The sequence below is a fragment of the Macrosteles quadrilineatus genome, unplaced genomic scaffold, assembly GCF_028750875.1.
Source record: "Macrosteles quadrilineatus isolate MER2022 unplaced genomic scaffold, UCM_ALF_1.0 Scaffold_9__3_contigs__length_116548681, whole genome shotgun sequence".
In the NCBI taxonomy this organism is placed as follows: domain Eukaryota; kingdom Metazoa; phylum Arthropoda; class Insecta; order Hemiptera; family Cicadellidae; genus Macrosteles; species Macrosteles quadrilineatus.
Window position 1 is genome coordinate 92,585,284 of NW_026542602.1, and position 24,393 is coordinate 92,609,676.

At 31.2% G+C, this 24,393-nt stretch overlaps 1 protein-coding gene across 2 annotated transcripts in view; it reads left to right on the forward strand.

The window, feature by feature from the left end:
* The first annotated feature begins 4,023 nt into the window (after positions 1 to 4,023).
* Positions 4,024 to 24,393, forward strand: part of LOC129002017 (regulating synaptic membrane exocytosis protein 1-like) — a 286,069-nt gene continuing 265,699 nt past the window's right edge. For both annotated transcript variants that reach the window (XM_054429503.1, XM_054429504.1), the window contains exon 1: positions 4,024 to 4,107. The gene's annotated coding sequence lies outside the window, so the exon portion shown is untranslated. The remainder of the gene's footprint in view (positions 4,108 to 24,393) is intronic.

The following is a 24,393-nucleotide window of genomic DNA, read 5'->3' on the forward strand; positions in this document are numbered from 1 at the left end:
TTTTAGCATGCACAAAGATCTCGAAAACGGCTTCAACGATTTCCTTTAAGTGTTGTGAATAATTTATTTCTTGCCTAGAACGTGTTTAAAGCAGTTAAAACTGCCAACAAAAATCTAGCTACGTAAACAAATTTAATTTTAAATCAAATTTTTTAAAATTTACATTATGGGTTGCCGAGTAACCATGTTGGTTGAACTACAAGGGAAAAGTAAACAAAAGACTTCTAACATGTGTTTACAACAAGCCATCGACAGTATACTAGCAAATTACAAAATACGGTCCAAAGGGAAAAGAATCAGTTGTTACTATTGAGCAAAGATTACAATAAAGATTACTTGATATAGGGGTACAATCGAAATAACTATACCGAGCCATGGATCGGGCCCCAGGTACTTATTTACTATAGTAGATACTATAGTACTATAGTATCATATGAGAGATATAGAAGGTATTAAGACCTATTAAGACAGTGCACAAATCTTTCATCAACAATAATTTGTGGACTGCCCATCAACGATTAAAAGTTTACACCATGATTTAAGTTTATGCTCGACTTTGGAAAAAATCTGCAAAGTTTTTTGATTGTTCAAAATGGGTATGGCAGTCATATATAATTAGCATTTCACAATTCACAATTTCACACCATGCTGGTGTGGTTAGATGGTCTTTGCTAGGAACAAAGATGCGTGAACACCATAATATCCTTGCCTTCGTGCCATTATAATAATTCATTCTTCATACAATTAAGGCTTTAAATGCTTAGATATAACGCTAAGCATTTATTTTAAGATCATAATGATAGAAGGTGGATTATAAGTAGTTATCGTCTCTATGATGCAAATATTTTAATGAATTCTCAACAAAATAACTGTCTTCTAGCGATGGCTACTTTAAGGAGCTTCTGTTTTCTGACAGATACAATTTGGGCCACACCAGAAGTTAGTAACTTAGGCAGCTTACGCCGTCAACGCCCGACTTGAGGTCATCAGTCATTAAGTTTCGGCTTACTTTCAACTTGTCTTGACTAGCGTTTATGTCTGAGAAACCATGATACAGTCAATAGTCATAACAATTGAAGCTTGAGAAAGACTTGTAAACATTTTTACAGCGCAATGTGAGAGAATAAAAAACAATCCATGTTAAGCGCCCCATACAATTTGTTAATAGTAAAATTGCTATTGTGTAATGAAATGAATAATTAGTCAAATGAGCGATGCACTCAAAGCATACTGAAAGTACCAATTACATGGTGAAAACTGACATTAGGCACAGTCGTGTTCACTGATTGGTCTCGACTATTAGTCCTGGACTAATTAGCATGAAGAGTACGACGAGGAAAAATTATAGATATATTTATGATATAGTGTATGGATATTTTACAAGTTTATTTTACATATGAACATCTTGGTTCTACATGAGTGGGAGAATATTCAACTAAAAGTAGAACGTATACCGAAATTAAATGTAATAAAAACATCTGTTGGTTCAGTATTAGAGGGATTCTGGATTAATATTTTCATATAATCCGACCATCTGGATCAACATAACTTTTACTATTAGTCTTGTAAAAAAATAAATTCGACAACATTTACAAATACAAAACAATAGTTTTCGTATCGTTTAAACTTCAAATATATTCCAAAAGTATAAATTCATACTAGCCTTAAAAATGTTTTAACCTGAGCTCTCAAATGTAATGCAAGACACGAAAAGACATCACAGACCAGACACCAATTTGCATCTACAATGCTACCTACATAGGACGTTTGAGAGGACGAGGGTAACTAAATAGCCTTCCCGCCAATTTAGACAACTACCCGCGTAAATGACATCCTCAATTTTAACTCCGTTTTATACTGAAAATACAGAAGGAATTTTTCCATGGAGGTACTGAAATGTCTTGCAATATTTTCAAATCGTTCCTTGGTTAAAAGAAATAGCTTTCCTTTCACCACCTTTTAATGCTATATAATACCAAAAATTGTGAAATTTGGTTTGTACATTTTTTAACTTCACTATGTTAAAATCACAAAAAAAACTGAATATGCTTCTTAAAAGCCTCACAATATGGGACTTTAACTAGTATTCTGAGTATTGTTTTCCTGTTAATTTATATTCTACATCTTATTTAAGCGTGTTGGACATTAGACATTCTTGTCAATACTCCAGTCCAAATAAATTCGTAGCAAAAGGAGATAACCTTTTGAATAATGTATTTTGTCAAACGACTTAAATCAATGAGTATTTAAGGTTGCTACTACAAGGAGCAATCGGGTGTGTTGTATTTTGGAAATCCTACCATGGAATTCATTTTTCAAAGAAATATTTATAAACTAGCCTTTAACGTAACATTTTATATTTCCTATTTATATGAAATGGTAGACAACGAATATATCTTTCATCCCGATTACTAAGTGGTTTGAATCAATTAAGTATTTTTTTTAGTTAAAAATTAATATTTAGGAAGAACCATAGCTATATTGTGGTTTTGCATGCAGAGACCCTGAAACAAGGAACTTAAGGGTCTTTTTAAGGGTTCAGGGAACTCCTATTTCTATTTACGAGCGTATTAAAATAACATCGACTTATCATGTCGAGAGATACTAATTTGTTCGGTAAATTACTTTGCAAAACACGTACAAAGTTAAGAGGTAAATCTGAAAAAGACTACTTAGGTTAAATACATAAATCACCCTTAGAAGTTTACATTATGATAAAAACTCTTTTATTCCTTATTATATGAAGAGGTTAAACCACTTTCAAGGCTAAATAAACTTAATCCATTAACAGTAGGCCAACTTATAATTTTAATCAGTTTTACTGCATTTTATTAACAAATCATTCAAATGCTACAGTCAAGATGGTGGAACGAGACTGGTATTTAGCTTGCAACACATCAATACATTGTGTCTATGATCAGCAGTTCTATTGAATGAGTGGCCAGGTCGAGGGGAGCTGCTATTAATAAAATATCACGGGATAGAAGGGCTGAGGACTTGTGTGTATCATGCAACAGGTCTGGGGAAAACTGTCATGGCGGAGGACTAGAGGCGCAGGGCACAAAGTGATTGTACGACCACTCAAGCTGACCACTTGTTATAGCGATACTGGATGTTGGAAATACAATGTACAATATTCAGTCCTTTTTATCACGATTCAAGGGGTGAAATTTTATTTACAAATCGTAATTAAAATATTTTTTACAAAATACTTGATTACAAGCTGTGTGGGGGTTGGAAAAAGAAAAGATCTTGTTGGGGAAAATAATTATTACATGAAAAAAGCATAATAGTTTGTTTATATTTATGGCATGTTCTTACAATAACTTGCAAAAAAAAATTAACTTGGGTTTGGTAGGTACTTTTAGCAATGCCATTTTGATTCCTGTATACTACTATGCTACTGTATAGCATATTAATTAATTAACGTTTGAGCCAAATGAATAATTTGGATGAAATATTGAATAAATATATATTTTTTACACTGTATGATCCAAAAGTTGTTTGTGGTAGGCCTACAAATACACTCAATACTTAAGGAAGTCATATTGTTTAGAATTGTGTAACACTAACCAATTTCTAGAATTTTATAACGGCAAACTTGTTTAATTACTACCCAAACAAGCGATAACCTCAAAAAATGTAACGGTAAAAAATTCTTTTAGGTATTATGTTGGTTCATAGGCATATTCTATCAAAACATAAAAATTAAAGAATACAAATTAAATATTCTATTAAACGTGTTCATATTAAATATTTAGTTAAAATGTGGATATAAATTTCATCATTCTGTAGATGTATTGTAACAAGAAAGTAATTTACTTACAAGTATCATAATCAAATTTATATTCAACCACTTAAAATTAAAATGCAATAAATAACACTTTCCTGGACGTAAAACTTTGGTCGTGTAAGAAGTACAAGTATTTGTAATTGTTTTACGTTTCCTACCTGGCAGGGGCCGTACATCACTAGTTCCCTGGTTCTCCAGCAGGGGGTGGTGTCAGGAGTTGTGTCAGTCCCGGACGGGCCTTCTCACAGTGCGGACACCGTGTGTGGTACAGTGTCATGGGCTAGATCTCCCAACTCAGCCACACCGTTCATAAGGTAAAACTACCCTCAGAGCCCCTGTAGACCAAATAGGGGATAGAAAAACACCTACATTACAGGGGTTGCAAGAGAGATATCGATGTTAGTACTCGTAGTTGGCACGGAGGATAACATAGGTCAGATCACTGATAAGAATAGTTGGTCCTGATAGCAAATTAAAATTCGAAACTATTTTCAAATGGTTGAAATTTTTGTGTGGATTAAATTTGTTTAGATTTTTGAAGAACGTCCAATTGTGCGATGTGAATAGTTAAACATTAATTAACTTTACGGTAGCGTTAAATAGTAGGGCCTACTATGAAAGACATAAAAATATATAGATTTGGTAGCGAAAATATAAAACAACCATGTTTTGATAAAAAATATTGTGGAGGACATGATATTATAATAGAGTCAATATAATGGTGATTAGGTCATCAAATTAAGGCTACTATGTTACAAGTATAGTTACCATAATCATCACCAAGAGTTTTTTTTTCTTATCGCAAAAAATAAAACGTGTTTTAAGTTTTAACAATATGAAATACGTTACGTAGATACAAATCACCCATCTGCACATTCAATACCTTTAAATGTTTGACGAACATAGAATAGCTGTATACAAATAATTTCACATTACATCGATTTTACGATATAGACTTTAAAAAACTGCAGATTCTATGGTAAATGAATATAAATATAAGTTTTGATTAAAAAATTAAAAGTATATTGTTATATCATTGGAGACAACATCACAGCCATTAGATCATTATATCGAGGCTATTATAGCAAAATAGCCATATTTGAGATATTACATCGAATTATAATATGACAATCGTTAAAACGAAAACACATATTGCATGAAAAATCCAACTTAAACGAAATCGGAACGAGCATTACGAATTTATTAGTTATCGAAAGAAAATATACCTTTTATGTTGGTCGATAACAGACAAATAAAGTTAGACAAAAATAAAACTTTCTTGCTTTAAGAGTGAATAACATATGACAGTAACACGTGAAATAACCATGTTAAAATAACCTAAAAGTAAGAATTTTTATTATAATTTTTAAATACTCTAATTTTCGTCTCAGTTACTAATTTAAGTCATTTATAATTCTTGCAATACGTATAATCCTATATCCTATCCTATTATTCTTTCGTCTTATGTATTGGTGAAAAAAACTCATCTATAATCCAAAATAAGAAATGCACATCTTCAATTTGAAGTTCTACTTAAAATTACCCCTGTTTGAAAGCGTTGTTCTTTTAGAAGTCCTCACTTTGAGTTTTTATGTAAAAAAAATTAAAAAATCATTATATTTTTGTATATATTTCATTAAACATTTTTATTTCCTAAAATTACTAATTTTGAAAATATTTACGAGATAAATAGTTTTATTAGTACAAAATTGCTCTCTGAGAAATAGCAGGTTTATTGCTACTAAAGGGAGCTTGTTACTACTTTGAGGTCATGACGATAAGTAGTAAAATTCCGATTTAAAAAATTCACGATAACATGCTTTGCTGACGATGTCCGTGCCTTTATAAAACCACTGACGTTAGAACATCAAGCTGCTGATAATGGGTTGAATTCTTACACGCATGAAAATAATAAAAGTATAGGGGTCCGTAACATAATGGAAAATGAAATAGTGTACATCATGGTCAACAATAGGGTAAATACTTTATTGATTGCAGAAAGAGTTGATCACACCTTTATTTAATATTTATGATGTACCGTAATACGATTCATTGGAGATAGTAAGCCTAGGGACTTTATCATGGACAAAGGGTCTTGCTTGGGGAGGGGACGCAGATGAGAAAAATGGGGGTATACAACATCCCATCGGATGAAATAATTACACTTTCACCATCGATTTTAGGAAGTTTGTAATTTATGAATGCGATAGGTGCTTTTAAGAGTAAGGGAAACTACTAAAAATCGACTGTGCATTCAAAATTGCATGCAGCAAACAAACGGATGTTTGATGCATCCAAGATTGCATTTCATGTATTGAGGACCTGATTGTACTGCTTTGGAACTACTTTATTTCCTTTAATATTGCTGCGACTAAAGAGCAATGTAAATTAACATGTGTGTTGTACAAATGACTTTAGTGTCTAAATATTATACACCTAATGACAGAGTGAATAAAGTTCGTATTTCAGCTATTATTTACAACATAAAACATAATAAAAATACAAAAATATATTTTAGTTTATGTTTGCTGTAATTGATGTAGAAAATATATTTTTTTTACTTTCTCGAAATTTTTCGATATGGAGTATACAAATGTTTATGCTATAAACTATAAAAAACAAAAGCTTTATTGCAAAATCTATGACTTTTAACTGTATATATTTAATACATTCAACTCATACAATACATTATAATTTAATCGACAAATTAGGTCGATTGAAATGAAAATTTAAAACATATACATTTTAATCAGTCTATTAATCTAATTGAAAATGTAATCAATTGTTGTGTATAACCACACACAGTGATTTATACAGTTTTGATTAATTGTTCAGGCACAATTGCAATATTGAAAATACATACTAATAACTTGTTTATGGGAATAACAAATTGAGTGTCTGTTGTCTGCACAACTCAGTGATGCCATTGGTTCTATGACTATGTTTACATGAAGCGAGTAAAAGGAACACACTATTTGTATGCAAATGAGTAAATGACCACAGACCGATTAGGTAATGATTTTCACTCCTATCAGCTGTTTAGAATCGAGTATTGTTTTGTAAAGCAACTGTTGCTTTGTTACTTCATCAGAATTATTATGCAATATTTTGTTTGGATCCAATTTAGCTGATACAAAAGCAACAGGTTTTAAAATTTATAAATGCTCATGTAAAACTAGACGAGCATTTATTTATATTCGGACTCTTATTGATGGTTTTTTAACTTGTTAAATCTTTTTGTCATTGTAAGACATAATTTTGGTAATATATTTTCTGAAAGGTTTTCATCAAAACTATGCCTCTGATTTCCCAGCTATCAAAAATATTACCCTTACGTGTTAAATAATAGGGGTAACAGCTAATGTTAATGTTAGTTAATGTTGTTAGTTAATGTTAATGTCAGTTAACTTGCTCTGTAAGCTTAGATCTCTAGATCAAAAACTAATTTAGGTTCAGTTTAGAGTAATAATAAAGAGCATGATAATATGATTTCTAAAGTATCTTCCCACTCGATTTAACAGCCTAAGATAATTTATTAAAATACTTCAAAACAAGAAATAAAATGAATTATTAGTTATTTTTAAACATAAATAATTAGGCATAAGTTAAACGTTGCTGAATTTAAAATGTATTGAAGTTGACTAAAATGTTTGACCGTCACGTTTTTTTTATATTATTTACTTAATCTACAATTGATTAACATATTGCTATAATGATGGTAAATAATGATAAAACAATGAAAAAACTAGGGTGTGTGTCTTCAGGAAAAGAATGTAGCTGAGAAAACAATTTCAAGGTACGTCAGCTCCACTAACCTTCGAGAAGGGTTGAAATATTATTTGGGCGTGACGACACTACTTGGAGACAGAAAACTAGTTCACAGTTCCAATAGGACACGTTTTATACAGACATTGTAACATTTAATACTTTTGGAGAGTAAATCAAGAGGTTATTTATTTAATACTTGTAAAAATGCATACTTTATCAATACATTTTGCAAGGACAAGATGTGGATTTGGTAAGGGATATACAATCAAAATTGCTCGATTTTCAATCCATTTATAGTCCCATAATCTCAGAACTCAATATTTGGTAAATACTGTGATTACAGCCTTTTATTTCATTTAGCTTGTTTAATAGTCTAAAGTAACAAGTTAAATCAAAACGGTAATACATTATTGTCATATTGATTTCGGAATGATTTAACTTTCCTAAATAAAAAAATTAGAAACTATTATTAATCTTGAAAAATCTAAGCTAAAGAAAATTTTGCCCGTGGCGTTTCTTGTAATACTCCCAGATAACAATAAAACCTTGCCTCCACGTCACCGCTAACATTGTGAGTACGTGTTCTCTCGAAATTCTACATTTATTATAAGACATTGTTAAAGTCTTTCTATTCTTGCACTGTTTTTACGATATGGAACTTATAGTTTAACGTCTAAAAGATCCTCGTTACGAAGTGAAAATGATGTGATTAGCTGTAGCGAGAGATGATTTCGACTTTTTATACGTAATACAATTATATCTTACTAATATTATAAATGTAAAAGTTTGTGTGTTTGTTTGAAGTTCAATCACGCATTAACTACTGAACGGATTGAGCTGAAATTTGGCATGATTATAGCTAACATTCCCGATTAACATAGAGACATATTTTTATTTCAAAAATCCTTTCGGGCTCCGCCCAAGTGGCTCTGTGGTTCCCCATGTTAACCTTATGAGTATTCATATTTAAAGGGAATAAAGAATTTAGTCAGCGGTTTCAACTAAAATGTTGGTTCTATGTTATGCAAAACCATTAAAAAGTTACAAGATTTACCAACAGGATGCAGCATTAAAATCCTTTTTCATTTATGAAAACATCTAATTTGAACTAAGCAGCAACAGAAAACTGTGATACGCAACGAGAACTGACAAATTAGGATTGTTTACAGTTATTTTTATGTTATCTTATATATTAAAAAAATTTGGTTTTTCTTTTCCGAGTTCGTTTGGCTCTTCTACCCGACCGATTTTCATGATTGAGGTCTCAAATTGAAGGTATGCACGCTCAGATTTGCCATCAAGCATCGGCATATATTTATCTATAATCCTACTCGGCTTATACGTAAAAGAAATTTGCTTCCCATGTTATTCTTATGGGAGTTAAATTTGGTTTATCTTTGCCGAGTTCGATTGGCTCTTCTACCCGACCGATTTTCATGATTGAGGTCTCAAATTGAAGGTATGCACGCACAGATTTGCCATCAAGCATCGGGATATATTTATCTATAATCCTACTCGGCTTATAAGTAAAAGAAATTTGCTCCCTATGTTATTCTTATGGGAGTTAAATTTGGTTTATCTTTGCCGAGTTCGATTGGCTCTTCTACCCGACCGATTTTCATGATTGAGGTCTCAAATTGAAGTTATGCACGCACAGATTTGCCATCAAGCATCGGCATAAATGTATCTATAATCCCACGCGTATTATACGTAAACGAAATTTGTTCCCCATGTATTTCTTATGGGAGTTAAATTTGGGGTTACTTTGCCGAGTTCGTTTGGCTCTTCTACCCGACCGATTTTTATGATTGAGGTCTCGAATTGAAGGTATGCACGTACAGATTTGCCATCAAGCATCGGCATCAATGTATCTATAATTCCACGCGATTTCTACGTAAACGAAATTTGCTCCCCATGTATTTCTTATGGGAGTTAAATTTTGTTTCTATTTGCCGAGTTCATTTTAATACTATTTAAAGGTTCTTCCAAAGGAAGAGATACCATATAACATACTAATAATAACTCCGATGAAGTAGGCCTACGTATGGGGAATATTTTATTCATTGAATGATCAACTAAATGTGTCAACTAACGCAATTAAAAATCATGATTGTTTTTACACTTATTACTCTTTAAACAATGCTAAATGCTCAAAATATGTATATTTCACCCAATTTATCGCAGTTAGATGATTTAGAAGCCTTGAAAGTAACCGTCGATTTCGACGGGTTTCACCTAGTTAATTTGATGACAATTTGTTATATTTTGCAGATTTTTTATAATTTATATTTCTCTATTGTTTAGGTGAACTGGTAGAACATTATAGCTATAGTTAATGTGTTGTTATAAAGTCAATGGTAATACTATAGTATACGGTAAATTTAAAGAAGCAAATTTTATTAAACTGTGTCCTCCCCAATTGCAAACGCAAAGGTCGAGTATAACTGCAATAAGCATCTTATACTTATATGCCAACACCGTACGAAGGACGGGTACTCTGCGAGTAGTAATAAATAAACTTAAACAACGTACTGAAACCAAAGACACTATTTTCGTCAACAAACGTACACTAGTAGTCCTTCGTATTAGGTCATGTGCAATGTCGTATAAGGTATTATGTTATGTTAATTAGAAATCTAAAAAGAAAAAAAAAGTTTATACTACAATGGACTAGCCAACCATGCAATTAAATTAAAACCAATAAAGGTAATTTGTGAAGCAAATCGAATATGACCATCAATGGTTGTAAATTATGTCCACTATATAGACCTCAACACCTGTATGTATTTGTACCTACTTCATTTGATCTTCTGTAAGCAACTGATGAATACTCATATCTTGCTTTCTCTAAAGCCCCCCTAATGTTATTTTGATAAATTGAAACAGGATTACACTTAAACTATGAAATATGATTATGTTTAAAATATGACAATTTTTTATAGGTACCAAAAACCAAAAATGTTATCCTCCAACAACCTTTATTATCTTTTGCGGGAACATTGAAGGTACACGAAACTCGACATCACCTTATTGTATTAATTGTTAGGAATTAAATCTATTGTATTTAACCGGTTACAAATATCCGGCTCAAGTGTAAATTCTTTATACGTTTGCATGATAAATTACTTCGAAATAATTAAACCATTAAATATTTAAAATGACCTAAGTTTAAACTGTAAGCAATACATCTTTTATACATAAAGTAGTATCGCAATAAAAGAAAATTCAGATAAGGGAAAGTATCTAGATTAGCACAAATGATAGGTATAATGGCCGCCCAAATGGCACCCGAAGCCGCCCATATCATTTGTTATTCATGACGTATTATGCTGTCATATTCAAACGGTCCTCGAACGTTCGACAATACACTTCGTAATGTTCGATGAATGCATTGTATTGCAATTGAGCAATACCACTTCAACTCTGACGTCTTGTCAAATCTCGCTTTGATACATAAGGGTTTTAAAACTGTGTAAATAAATATTAAACTTGTTACAGTGAGTTGAAGATTACCATCGACTACAATAGTTGCCCTTAATCATGCTGAATATTATATTTTCTCTTAGAATATCCATCATTTTTATAAGAGGGGAAAAGCGACATGTACTGTGTTTTTTTCTGTTTCATATATTTTTAGTGAGGTACTGAAGCATTGCAGGCAGTTTCGGCTCACTCCATATCCGGTCACGTCATGTTTTAAGACATCACCACCACCGATGTTGCTCTGCTCCTGCTATAGATTTAAGTTAGTTAAGTTTTCTGTTACAATGCATGCTGTGTTAAACTTAGACTTCTTGAATCCACATTGTAAATTGGTGATCTTGCCGTTCGAATAATAAATAAATCACATCAGTTAAGGACGTTATTTTTTTATCTTTGATGAGTAAAGTAGCCATCGGAGAACATATATCTTTTCCTACAGTTACCTAACAATGTACATGTTCTCTCACTGATTTGAGAAAGCAAAGTGGCCAATTCGCTCATCAGTGAGACAATGTTAACATTGTCTCACTCTAATTACTTTGTCTCACTCCAGATTTTCAACGTGAAGGCACGAAATAGTGAGCGCGTAACATGCAGGCAACGCCGTATGCGCGCGAAATACGTTGGTAGCACTGGCTGTAAATCAGCTGGTCAGCTGTTGTACTGTTGTATTTGTCACTTCACATTAAATGTTATATTAAAAGTTCACTTCTGTGTAAAAATAGGTTATGTTTCTTCACCAATTTATTTGTTTTATGGTAACTGTAGGAAAAGTATAATGTGCAACTCGAGTTCAAAGTACAATTGCCTCACTCGAGAAACCATTCCTCACTCGCCTACGGCTCGTGAGTAAGGATTTCTCTCGAGTGAGTCAATTGCTCACTTTTCTCACTAGTTGCACAAATAACTATTTCCCTACAGTTACTCAACAATGTGCATGTTCTCTCACTGATTTGAGAAAGCAAAGTGACCAATTCGCTCATCAGTGAGACAATGTTAATATTGTCTCACTCTAATTACTTTGTCTTACTCCAGATTTGCAACGTGAAGGCACGAAACAGTGAGCGCGAAACATGCAGACAAGGTCGCATGCGCGCGAAATACGTTGGCAGCACTAGCTGTAAATCAGCTGGTCAGCTGTTGTACTGTTGTATCATTATTAAAAGTTCACTTCTGTGCAAAAATATGTTACGTTTCTTTACCAATTTATTTGTTTTATGGTAACGACAGGAAAAATATAATGTGCAACTCGAGGGCAAAGTGCAATTGCCTCACTCGAGAAACCATTCCTCACTCGCCTATGGCTCGTGATTAAGTATTTCTCTCGAGTGAGTCAATTGCTCACTTTGCTCACTAGTTGCACAAATAACTATTTCTCGTCTTCAGAGAAGAAGAGTGGAAAAAAACAGTTTTGCCAGCTCTACAAGCCATGGTATTAAAAATATTACTTTGAACGTCAAAATTTTGCTTCATAATTAAAAAAATTATTGGCTTACAAACACATTATAGCTTGATTAAAAGCTGTAGAAGATTGCAATTTTGGTTACTCATAAGAAATTATTGAGAAACCTTTTAGATACTACACCAATCCTTTGACTTGTATTTGAATTATGTGAATAAACTAGGTATATTTTAAAGTAACTCTTTTAGACAACAGTAGTAGTCTTTTAGATCATCTAGTTTATTAGTGTCGGAAAATTTACTGGGTTTATTCAAAACTAATTATATAAGGCACTTAATTAAAAAAAAGAGTCACATGCCGTTTATACTACTAGCAGGTTTTGATAAAAAAAAATCGTCATTCTAAAATGTGAATTTGAAACCGACTGAATATAAGCCTGAATATTTGAATCTAACACATTGCCCTTGTAAGCACACTGAACAATTGTTGTAAGCAGTACTTCCTCTTTGAAATTGATTGCAGAACCTCTCCCGAAGCTGTTTTATAAAAATACTTTGTTAATGAAAGATGGTGCCATAGCTTATTCGAATATTATTTTGGAATTCTTCCATTGTCAATGAGACAAAGTACCAAATTAATGTTTTCCAAGTAAAGTCAGCGTATTAGAAAGTACATTCCGCCCGTAGCGTGTCTTGTAATACTCCAGATAACAATAAAGCCTTGCCTCTACGTCGTCGCCAACATCACTGGTACGTGGTTACTTTAAATGTTACATTTATTCTGTAATTTTATTATTTTTGTATTTGAATCCATTAGCCACGTTTTAAACATGTATTTTTCTACACCAGAAGCACTGTAAGCCAATAGAATAGTGCAACTGAAATTGATGAGTAAATTGAAAAAGCATTGCCACATGAATTAAAAAGCTACATTTTTATAAATATTCAAAATAATGTAACTATGCTACGTTCATAAAATAAATAACACTGATTAATCTGGCAATCAATAAACTTGTTTTGTCTGTTAAAATCTATACTTCAGTCCAAACTAAATGTGTGTAATAATTGTTAGACTTATTTATCACACATAAAACAAAATTATATATTATTGTAAACATAAATTACTATAGTTTTACCACACAAAGTTATCATTGTCCATCAAAATAATTGGTAAACACATTTTTAAGTTCTCCTCGATACAGCTAATAACTTTACAGTAACCTGGTTATGCTAATAAATCGAAAACTAGCTTAAACCATCTTAAACGTCAATGGATTTACCAACGTTCTGATTAGAAGAAAAGAAAAGCAGATAGAAGGTAATTTGTGAAGTGAATATGTAATAATCAACAGTAGAAGATGTAAACGAAGCCCAAGATGGAAACTATTGTACAATATATACTTGATTTCGGCCAATTTACAATAATATAATAAACCTTTTTAGCGTTTCGTGATTTTTGATTGAAATTTTGTTTCTTTAGCGCATACAATAAACTACTAACATCCAACATTTAAACAAAGATTGTGACCATTTTTGTTGCTTAAAGAGGAGTTCTAAATTGCAATTACATTTGAAAATATTGACTGATTGTAGTAGTATTCAAGTAATTGCTGTGTTTGTTTTTTTTTTTTAATAAACTCGTTTCTTTATTACAATTCCCTTGGCGTAATTTTAAAAATACAATAGAATAAACCAAGACACAGGACATATCGTTGCAGAAACAGATGTAGTGGTAATGGCAACCCAATGGCACCCGAGTGGGATGAATAACTTGGTATTCATAACGGATTATGTTGTCATATCAGAATGGCTCTCGAACATTTGACGATCAACTTCGTAGTAAACAATGAATGTATTGTATTTGAAACGAGCAGTATTACTTCAGCTTTGACAAGCTGTCAAGGTTCCTTGTTGTGTATAAAAGATGGGTAAAATTATTTTAATTCATTGATTTTATCTTTATCGTCTTAAATATCCTAATTGATCTGAGATATTTCCTTGCGAAGAAAGTCCAATTAAATTTTAAATTGTTTAGGGATTTTTAATATCACAATATTTTATGTAACCATAGGACTACAGATTTGATAATTGTCTATGTAAATATGTGTATGTGTACACACGTATATGTATTTTTTATTTCGTCGTCTTCCAAAATTTATATGTGTCTTCAATGAGTTAATTGCAACAATGTTATTTTAAGATATTAATAAGTATGATAATTGGATAGAGAGAAAAATATTAGACTAAAACAATTTCATTTATAAAAAATTTAAATAGTTAGCATTTCTTATAAGTGGTAACGAATAGCCTGTGTCTAAAACTTGGCACTATACAATACTTTATTTATAAAATTATAATTTTTTTTTAAAGATATATATTTTACAGTGAGGGAATATTAGTTATCTGCAAGGATTTCGTGCATTGAAAAATATCTAAAATTGTGTAAGATATATTTGCGAAAATTTTTATTAAGTTAAATGTTACACTAAAGTAGATTTACACTAAAGGATTTCCCTTAAAGCTGAGCAGGTTTAATGGCAAGGAATGTGTCTGTGTCTGACGGTTACTGTGGTTCACAAGAACCGCTGGGAAACGTACTGCAAATTAACACAAGTAATGGACCCATTAATCAGTGAGCAAGAGCATTTAGGTAAAACACATAAAGCTTTTCTGAAAACTAATCTAACAAATTGATTCTTACGTTTCTAATATTAAGGATTCTTTCGGCTAAGTTTAGGAGTTTTTTAAACGTAGTTAAGTAGGCAAGTACACGTTCTTTTTCTTTTTCAAAAAGTTTTATCTCTGCCATATTATTCTCTGAAAAAAAAAAATAGCCATGCCATTCTAAAAAATAAACATTTCTTCCTATCTAGAAAACAAACTAGAAAATTCTTGTATTTCTCTTTAAGTAAAAAGACTCTATTCTTCTTTCTGATCTAATCTTAAGTGGTTTCCGACGCAGAAAAAAAACCCCTTTAATACTTTAATACTTTTCCATAAAATGGCGACCATACCCTGACCAATACATGAAATAGTTTTTAAAACTTCTTATAAAAATATTAGTATTGAGTTTCAGCGAATGATAGGCATATTTTATGTCACTATATCCATTAATTAAGTACTATATTTAAATAAGAAAGTAAATGTCTTATTATAAAAGCAAATGACATAACATCAATTAAATGTTTAATAATAATCTAGGCTTATAATAATCTACACTAGTTTAAAGAACTTGTGAATGAGAAATATTTTGGGCTATTTACTAAATAACCAAGTAAATGTCGTGAAATGTGCAACTCAATTCAACTAAATAATTCGCATTAAATTGGTCATTCATCAATCGGCACGATTTAATAAATACAATATTAAACTATCGTATTGTAAACTGGTAATTGTGTTTTCATAGAATTCGCGGATTCATTTATGAGTAATATTTGTAATCAGCATTATTTGTTGATGCATATTAATTGCTTATTCTAAGTAATGAATATTTACAACCGATGTGCACTATGATTTGAAAGGTGGATATTTTCCACTAAATTACGTCAATGATCGAGACACAATAAGTTATTTTACGGGGATGAGCTTAAGCAAATTTTGATATTACAAACCCTATGTTTTAATCCTAGATTGTGTGTGTGTACTGCTACAGGAAATGTACATGGATATAATATGTAAAGGTCAGTGAGTTATAAAATTTATGTCAACCCATACGTGCCAAATATGTTAGATAATGTAAGTCGGTTAGGTCGGGAGATTGTCGGTTGGATGGTAGAAGAACTTTAAAACAGGACTACTGTAAAAACACGTAATTTTTACAATCTTTTATTTTGTTTTCTCTTGTAACTTTTATCTATTCTAGTAAAAAATAATTTTATATCGTAAAAACTATTTGAATTTAAAGTATGTATTATCAATGTCAGTGTACGGTATTTTTGTGTTGTGATTGAGGCAGGTCGGGAGAGGTTAGGGATAATCTGTAATCCAAATAAGTACCTTCAGGAAATTGACAATTTTCTGACTATTATGCTAAATATTATAGATTTAACTGTTCAAAAAAAGTTGAAACCCCATACTTTTATATTATAGACCAAACATTTAAAATCCAAAACAAAATAAACTCCTCTACGATATCTCTATTATCTTTTTAAGTACACTAAAACTTTTAATATGTTGTCCTATAATATCTGTTTATGTGTTCCAGTGCTTTACAATTAATCTATGTAACAAATATACCCAATTTATAATGAATAGGCTACACTTTATTACTTGTTTACTCACTCATTTCATTATAAGAATAGTAACATTTTAAAAGCTCAAGTAAAATAAAATATTTTGAGATTTCTGTGTTCTTTCCAGTCCACTAAACTGTAATTTATAACTAAGTCGTCCCATAATACCTGATTAAATGTTCCAGTCCTTAACAATTTACCTGAGTTACAAATGCACCCGACAATTACTACACCTTGTCATCCTTTCATCTCTTAACCACTCATTTGGTTATCAATAAAGGTATTCAAATAAAGGGTTACATACAAATTGAATAGATGTTTAGTATTTAAAATTATCTCTATCATAATTCCAATTGCAATTTGAGTGATCGGAGTTTATATTCTCATTACAGAGAAGTTTTACTGAGCAGTCCTCCAATGTAGGGCAAGAACATGTCTTGGCTACAAACCTAGATTTTCTTCATAATTTGGCAAATGAGCTATGCGCTATCGTGTTAGTTTATGAAAGCTTGTAAAACATAATGATGCTTTGTATGTTTTACAAGATATGATTGCATTATTGTGGGGTATTTATGTTACTATATCAACATGTTGATATGTTGGAGACGAATACGTTACAAACGGATCGGAATGGTGCATGGAGTACATGAAACTGAAAAATCTTACTTTATACACAGAAATATCATTCGAAAACACGGTGGTTACAATTTAAACTATAAATTTAAATTATAATAATAAAAAAAAACTAATTACAACCTTACAGGTGGTTTTCCAATATTTATTAGGTGTGGCACAAGAGCATAATTGTCCTGTAAACCGTAGTAACTCGGAAAATGTCGATAATCTCAACCAATATTAAGTCCTCGAAGTAAGATGTCATTCTGACGGAGTAAAGTTAAAAATTCAAAGGCGATAAAAAGCATGATGTACAAATTCTGCTGTGGAAGTAAGATAAGTCAGTTTCAGATTTTTATTAGGTACCTTCGTAGCAAATTGCAATCAATAGCAGAGTTACTTGACGTCCCTCGAACGTTAAGAAATGTCACAATAAAACACATGATTACTATTTGTGGAAAGGGAAATGTTAGCTTACGCAATTTGGGATTTATAAATTACTCTTATAAAATTGTATACAACGTAGAGATATTAATATTTTGAAACACTTGAGAAGAAATACTTAAGATGTAATGGAAATTAAAATATATTACTGATATAAAAAGATACAGCAACAACATTAGCAAAGCAACTGTCATGAACGAGAGGAAATGGGGCAAATACACAGATAGCATACAATGGCTCTCAACATTTGAGTTATTGTTTTCTGTATCACATTCAACATGACAATAGCGTATTGGTGACATCTTTTGTTGCATTATGTAAAATACATGTACTTTAGTTTGTTTATATTTGAGGTGAGATTTGATTTTTAAATTTTTATAATTTCGGAGATTGTAAAGCTGTTTCTTTAAGACCACATTCAAACTTCTTGTATTTTGATGTTTTAGTTCAGTATACATTTTCAAAAATCGAAATATTAGATATTAGATCCAGTTTATAGTATAACTCAAATTTTGATATATACATTTCCCAGATCGATTTTTAGATAAGGTTAATCACTGCAAAAATATCCAAATAAACGCTAGTATACATGAACAAACGTGTAGTTTCAAAACAAAAATTATGTAGAGTTATTTTAACCAGCTAAGTTATTAGTTAAAACACTGCTGTAAAATAGGTAATACGAAGAAGTGTTCTTAAATGTTCCTACCAAAAATGCAATTTACAATCCTTGGAATGTATAAAAAAAAATAGATTCTGCAAACTGGAAACATTTGTAGAGAAACATGGATAACATGGGGAAAAATTTTCCACAATGTTGTAGTATTTTGCAGAGGGAAGATGTTTTTACACATAAATGCGCCTGATTTTACTTCCTATTTTAGTCAGTATTCTAGAAAGCAGTTAATTTAATAAATTGTATTTAACTGATTCGTATGAAATAAATATTTTTTTTGTTTCAGGTATTTAATCTTGTCTATGATTTTCTGTTTTATCATGGCTGTGTATAGGTAAGTTTAAAAGGTTTACTGTTATAATTATTACTAATTTCTAGTAGTGTTTCTATTAGTACTTTTTTACCACGTTATAATACTATGATTTAAAATCCACCACGAAATGGAAAAGTACAGTGATGAAGTAATAATAAGTTTATCGTTGACGAAAGCAAGGGAAAATATTTTTTAACACCTTTTACTTTGGTAACTTTAATAGCAGAGAGAATTCAAATATCTTAAAAGGGAAGAGAGTAAATATGTTGTATATAGCTAAACTTGTATAATTACACACACTAAAATTGGCTGTGAATTACAAAACACAATATATTTAATATGTTTCCATTCAAAAAATATTATATGGGAGTAAGGCAATTAGACCTACAAAATGATAGACTTAAAAATGTATCTTTCACCAATAATATCAAGACTGTATGGTATGAGGTGCACTTTGCGGTGGATGAGGTGGAATAGTCGTCATTCCGGTAGCATACCGATGGAATTGTTCCCCAGTTTGGACGTGGGTTGAGTAGGAACTGCTGTATAATGTTAAATGTTCACGCAATTAAATGTTAGTTGACCATAGTTAGGTGAAGTCGGTTAATCGGTATTGAAAATGCTAAGATGTAATCTAATGACATACTAAATCATTACGTACTAACGTTTGTGCTGCCAGTTTAAAAATGTAGACTTCATGTCGAAGATAGTAGACTCAAACTTAGAACAATACTTCTTTATTTCCAGAAAGCGTAAACTGTTTCACTTTGAACAGCTTTTGGATATGAAACTTTAATTGAAACGATAGATAGAAGCTATAAACTAACGGAGCTTAACGTTAATGGATTTATAACTTTACTTTTAACGGTAAATGAAGAATTTTTCTAGTAAAACCACTGAAACTAAGATTTTTCCTTTAATATTTGGAAAGAAACGACTCTGTTGATTCATTAAGAAACTTAAACATAATCTTCGTTTTAAGGATAAAATATGGTAGTACAAATTATGTCAATCTGAGATTCAGATAACGTTTTCAAACATTTTATTAACTTCGAATCAAGTAATAATGCGTTACTTTTATGTATTTTGTGACGTTATTACTGATGACATTTGAATAAATATCGACTAAGTAATAAACAGGACAGTAATGTAGTCAAAACGATAGGTTGAGTTAAGGAAAAGAATCTACCGTTATTCTTAAGCAGGATATTTATCTTTCAAAGTGTTTCTAGAGGTAATGAGCTACATTATGCTGACAGCTACGAGACTCCAAACTAATTTATGGAACTGGGTGATGTCCTCCACTGTCCTTAATATCTGCCTATTCTTCTCGTTACAACCGAAACCGCGGATTAGTAAAGAAATAATACATAATTCGGATTATAAGACTTTGGTGGAATTCTTTAAAACAAATATATAATACAAATATATGTATATTGTTCAGTTATAATTCTTATACAACATAAACTCAGTAAATGTAAAATTTCGGATGAGGACAGAATAAAAACCTAACCGTAGGTAGTTTTTCAATGCTTAAAGCCATCCTAAAACTATGTGGTTGGTCTAAAACATGTTTGTTAAGATACATTAACGTTCATAAAGCATGTCAAGCAAAGTGTTTGGAACCTCAATATCTTTTACTATAGAATAAGACTAGTTTAGTCAGTAAAAGCAGCACTTGGTAGTAAATTTTTTACCTAGTCCTACATTATGATATCTTGGGAAGGAAAATTAGTTGATTTTCGTTTTAGAACCTTCATATTCTGTTGGAAAACATTGTGAAAATTAGAAATCAGTTTTTAATGGCTGTTTTAAAAATTTAAAATATCTGTGAAATATTTTACATAGGTGAGTGTAGATTAAAAAAAAATACGAAAAAAGAGAATACCAGGGTCTATTTAAATATGAGCAAATCAGATTTAAAGGAACAATAATTAATAATAGTAATGCGCTAAAATGTAGTTTCAGGTAATGTATGAAAATGTTTTTCAAACAGACAACTTAGGCACAACCTCCAAAAGAAAAAGAAATCAAATAATATTGAGTTGAAAATTCAAAATTGCACATTTTAAACCTTTTAACTCACTACAAAAACTAACATTGCACTAGCCATTTATAGTATAAAATAAAACGTAACCTAATAATTGCCATACACATTACCCAATCTCCAGATTATGGTCCAGATTTTACATGTGACTCGATATGCGCATCTCTGTGCTTCCACCATCATCAGATCTGTATATGAACTAATCTTGCATTAAAAGTGTAAGAAGTTGAAAATATAAGAACATTATTGTAGAGTTTTTTTCAATTGCAACCTACTAGTCAAAGACAGGTGGAACAGTCTCGACATATCGGTAGTTGACATATCATTATTCTACTCAAGGGTATAGAAGGGTAGGGCTGGTAGAGAGGGAGAGGTAGGGGAGGTAGAGATATCTGCCTTTAGCTCAGTAACAATCACCTTACATTTCTGCGAAAATCTTTCTCCCCGCCTCTTCATTCAGTAAATTTTTGATTATGTCGCATGTTTTGTTTTAAAATAATAAATTTACCTCAGAAAACTAAGAAAGTACCACTTTAAAACTGAGTTACACCCACCACCGGTTTTGATTTAAGTACAATATTAGTTGAATGATGCAAGGGTTAATGACATTATTTGCATAAAACTACAATAACTTATAAATCTCTCTGCCACGACCTTAGAAGTAAGTAAATAGTTACATACAACCCCTATATCTGCAGGGCTTACGTATAAAATTACTGATCCTTTCCATCTTTTACAGCTCTATTTTATCAATGACAAAAAAATCTATCAATAAGCTTCTATGTTTAAAAATCACTAATAAAATTATTGAGATATTCCATCACTTTCACTTTACCAAACAACAATACGAACTAATTTTGGCTTTTGAATTAAAGTTTACAGTCATAGACTCCCGTTAATAAAATCAAAATGTTGTAAAATATGTGTCAGAATTCACGAGGTCTATAAAGATTTGTTTTAATAGTCTGTTTTAATTTTAATCTGATCAATCATTCCCAAAACTTGAAATCCATACCATTAAAATATATTTGAATAAAGGATAAAGTCTCATAAACAATTTTTTTCCAACTCAGTGTTTTATAGATATAGCCAAAACTCACAAGTAATTAAAATTTTTGTATAAATATAAATTCAATATACGTAAACGAATAGAGGTAAATATTAAAAATTTAAAAACCTTGTTTGCCACAGACCAATTCGATAAATAATAATAATTGGATTTTAATGACCTAAACCAAATGAAGTAAGGTACAATTTGTACGGTAAAATTGTAGAAACAACTCATGACTGTAACTACAATTAATTGAAACCATTGAATCGAGTCCTTCTGTGTTTACACGAAGCGATTAAATGGAGCTAACTATCTGTATGTAAATGAGTAAATGGACAGAAACTGATTAGGCAATCATGTCAACGCCTACGCTGCATAGCGTCTAATAATGTAGATTATGATTTAAATTTGACTAGCTTTGTTATTATAATTTTATTTTTACATACAAGTAAAAGAAATTCATATATAAAAGTAAAAGAAAAATTACTAGGCTACGTGAAAAAAATTATAATTAGGGAATTTAAAATATAATTTATTTGATTTTTTATTCTATTTTATGTAAACAGGAACTCTTGCTGTAATTAAATTCTGCATTGGAGTGTCATACAACCAATACAACTAACCATTTATAACAACATTAAGAGGTTTACTGTTATGGCATAACTGTTCAATGAGTACAAAATTGTTCACAATATTAATGTAAACTAGCATTTGAAACAGTTAACGCTTACAAAAGCTGTGATCTCGGTAGTTGTATTTTTCTATAACTTTGTTACGATGTCAAAGATTTAAGTAAGGATAGTGAAAGGTAGGACAACGATATAATTTTGAAGTTATCATTTAAATATTAATATAAAACTACTAAATTTAATTTAATAAAAAAATAAGGACTTTAATAAAAGGGGAAACTTAATATTAAACTGTAATGGAAACCTAAAATTATATTATTTTTAGGTTGACTTTGTCTACAGAGGAAAGCTTAGGTTTCGTCTTCAAGAAACATGATGTAGCTGCGAAAACAATTTCAAGGAACGTCAGTTCCACAACCTTCGAGTGGGGATGAAATATTATATGGACTGACAAATCTACTTAGAGGCAGAAAACTAACTTGCAATAGGAATGGGTCACGTTTCCTGTAGACACTTCAACGCCCTCTAAAACGTGTGCGGATGTATCATTAAATGGTGATACCAAAGTAGGCTAATAGGTGAAGGTTATTAGCCTATAATACACCGTTCTTTTTGTATAAAAGTAATCAACATGGTGTTCGTAGCATATAGTACATATATTAAAGGTGAATGTGCAAATACAATTTTACTGGCTCTACAAGCCTAAGGGATAGAATCTGGGTAATCAGATAATCATATAAACAATGTGGGATATAATTAATCTATAATATTTAAAAAAATTTAGGGATGTTTAGGTATTTGTACTCAGTGACGCCAGGAATTGAATTGGACAACCTTTGGCACAAAGAAAAATAATATAAATACATTGGCAATCCAAATTATTGATTCAGATTATTGTCCTTGACAGTAATGAAGCACTTGTTCGTAATAAGTTACAGGTTTACTATATTGGAAATATTTCCTCCACTAGTATCTTAAGCTGCTATAACAAAGTAATAATGTTTACTTTTCACTCATTTTATTTTTGGCATATGATTAAAATTTTAGCCCGTTAATAAAGTTAATCAGAGGAAAATCAAACTATACTTCAAGTTTTTAATTTTTAAGTTTGTATGTTTTGTTTTGTTTATATTCAATATTTTACCGATAATTTCGGAAATGCTATATATTTTTTAAGTTCCCCATTTTCTTTCTTCCATTTAATCTCTTAGCTATTAGCACCGGGATAGCTACAGGTTCACATTATGTATATAGATGTTATTATACGATAAGAAATAAATAAAAACATAATTAAATGATCCGGCGTAACCGTATACGCCAGAAAAAAGTATATTCTGCATTTGGCGTATCTTGTAATACTCCCAGATAACAATAAACCTCGCCTCCACCTCTCTGCCAACATTGCAAGTACGTGTTTTCTCGAAATGCTACATTTATTGTACGAATATTGTTTAGTAATATTCATTCTTTTAGATTTGTTACTGAATTACGAAAGTGAATTTACACGTGGAAAGTCTGCATTATGAAGCCAAACTGATACAATGAATTAGTATTTAAGATTGATTAGGCCGATTAGACGAAATATAGGTAGGTAGGGAAAATAAAATATAAATGAAAAAGGCGAACGGAAATATATTTCTTTAAAAAGTTCCCATCCCAATATATAAGAGTTTTATGATATTAAAAACTACATAATTTTCTCATACACAATCAACTCGATTATATAAAGGCTCGGAATGTTTAGGAATTTCAGTTTCTTCTTCCTGAACAAATTAATAATAACCCTGTTCGGGTTTAAAACACTTAGAGTAATAACTTACGACGTATTTCCGGGTGAGGCGTTCGGAAAATACGCGAGTCCGGTTTTGACCCGGTTGCCGGATAGCTAGTCGCGCTGGGTTGCGGTTTCAGGGGTCGAAATGTCTAACGAATCGACAGTAA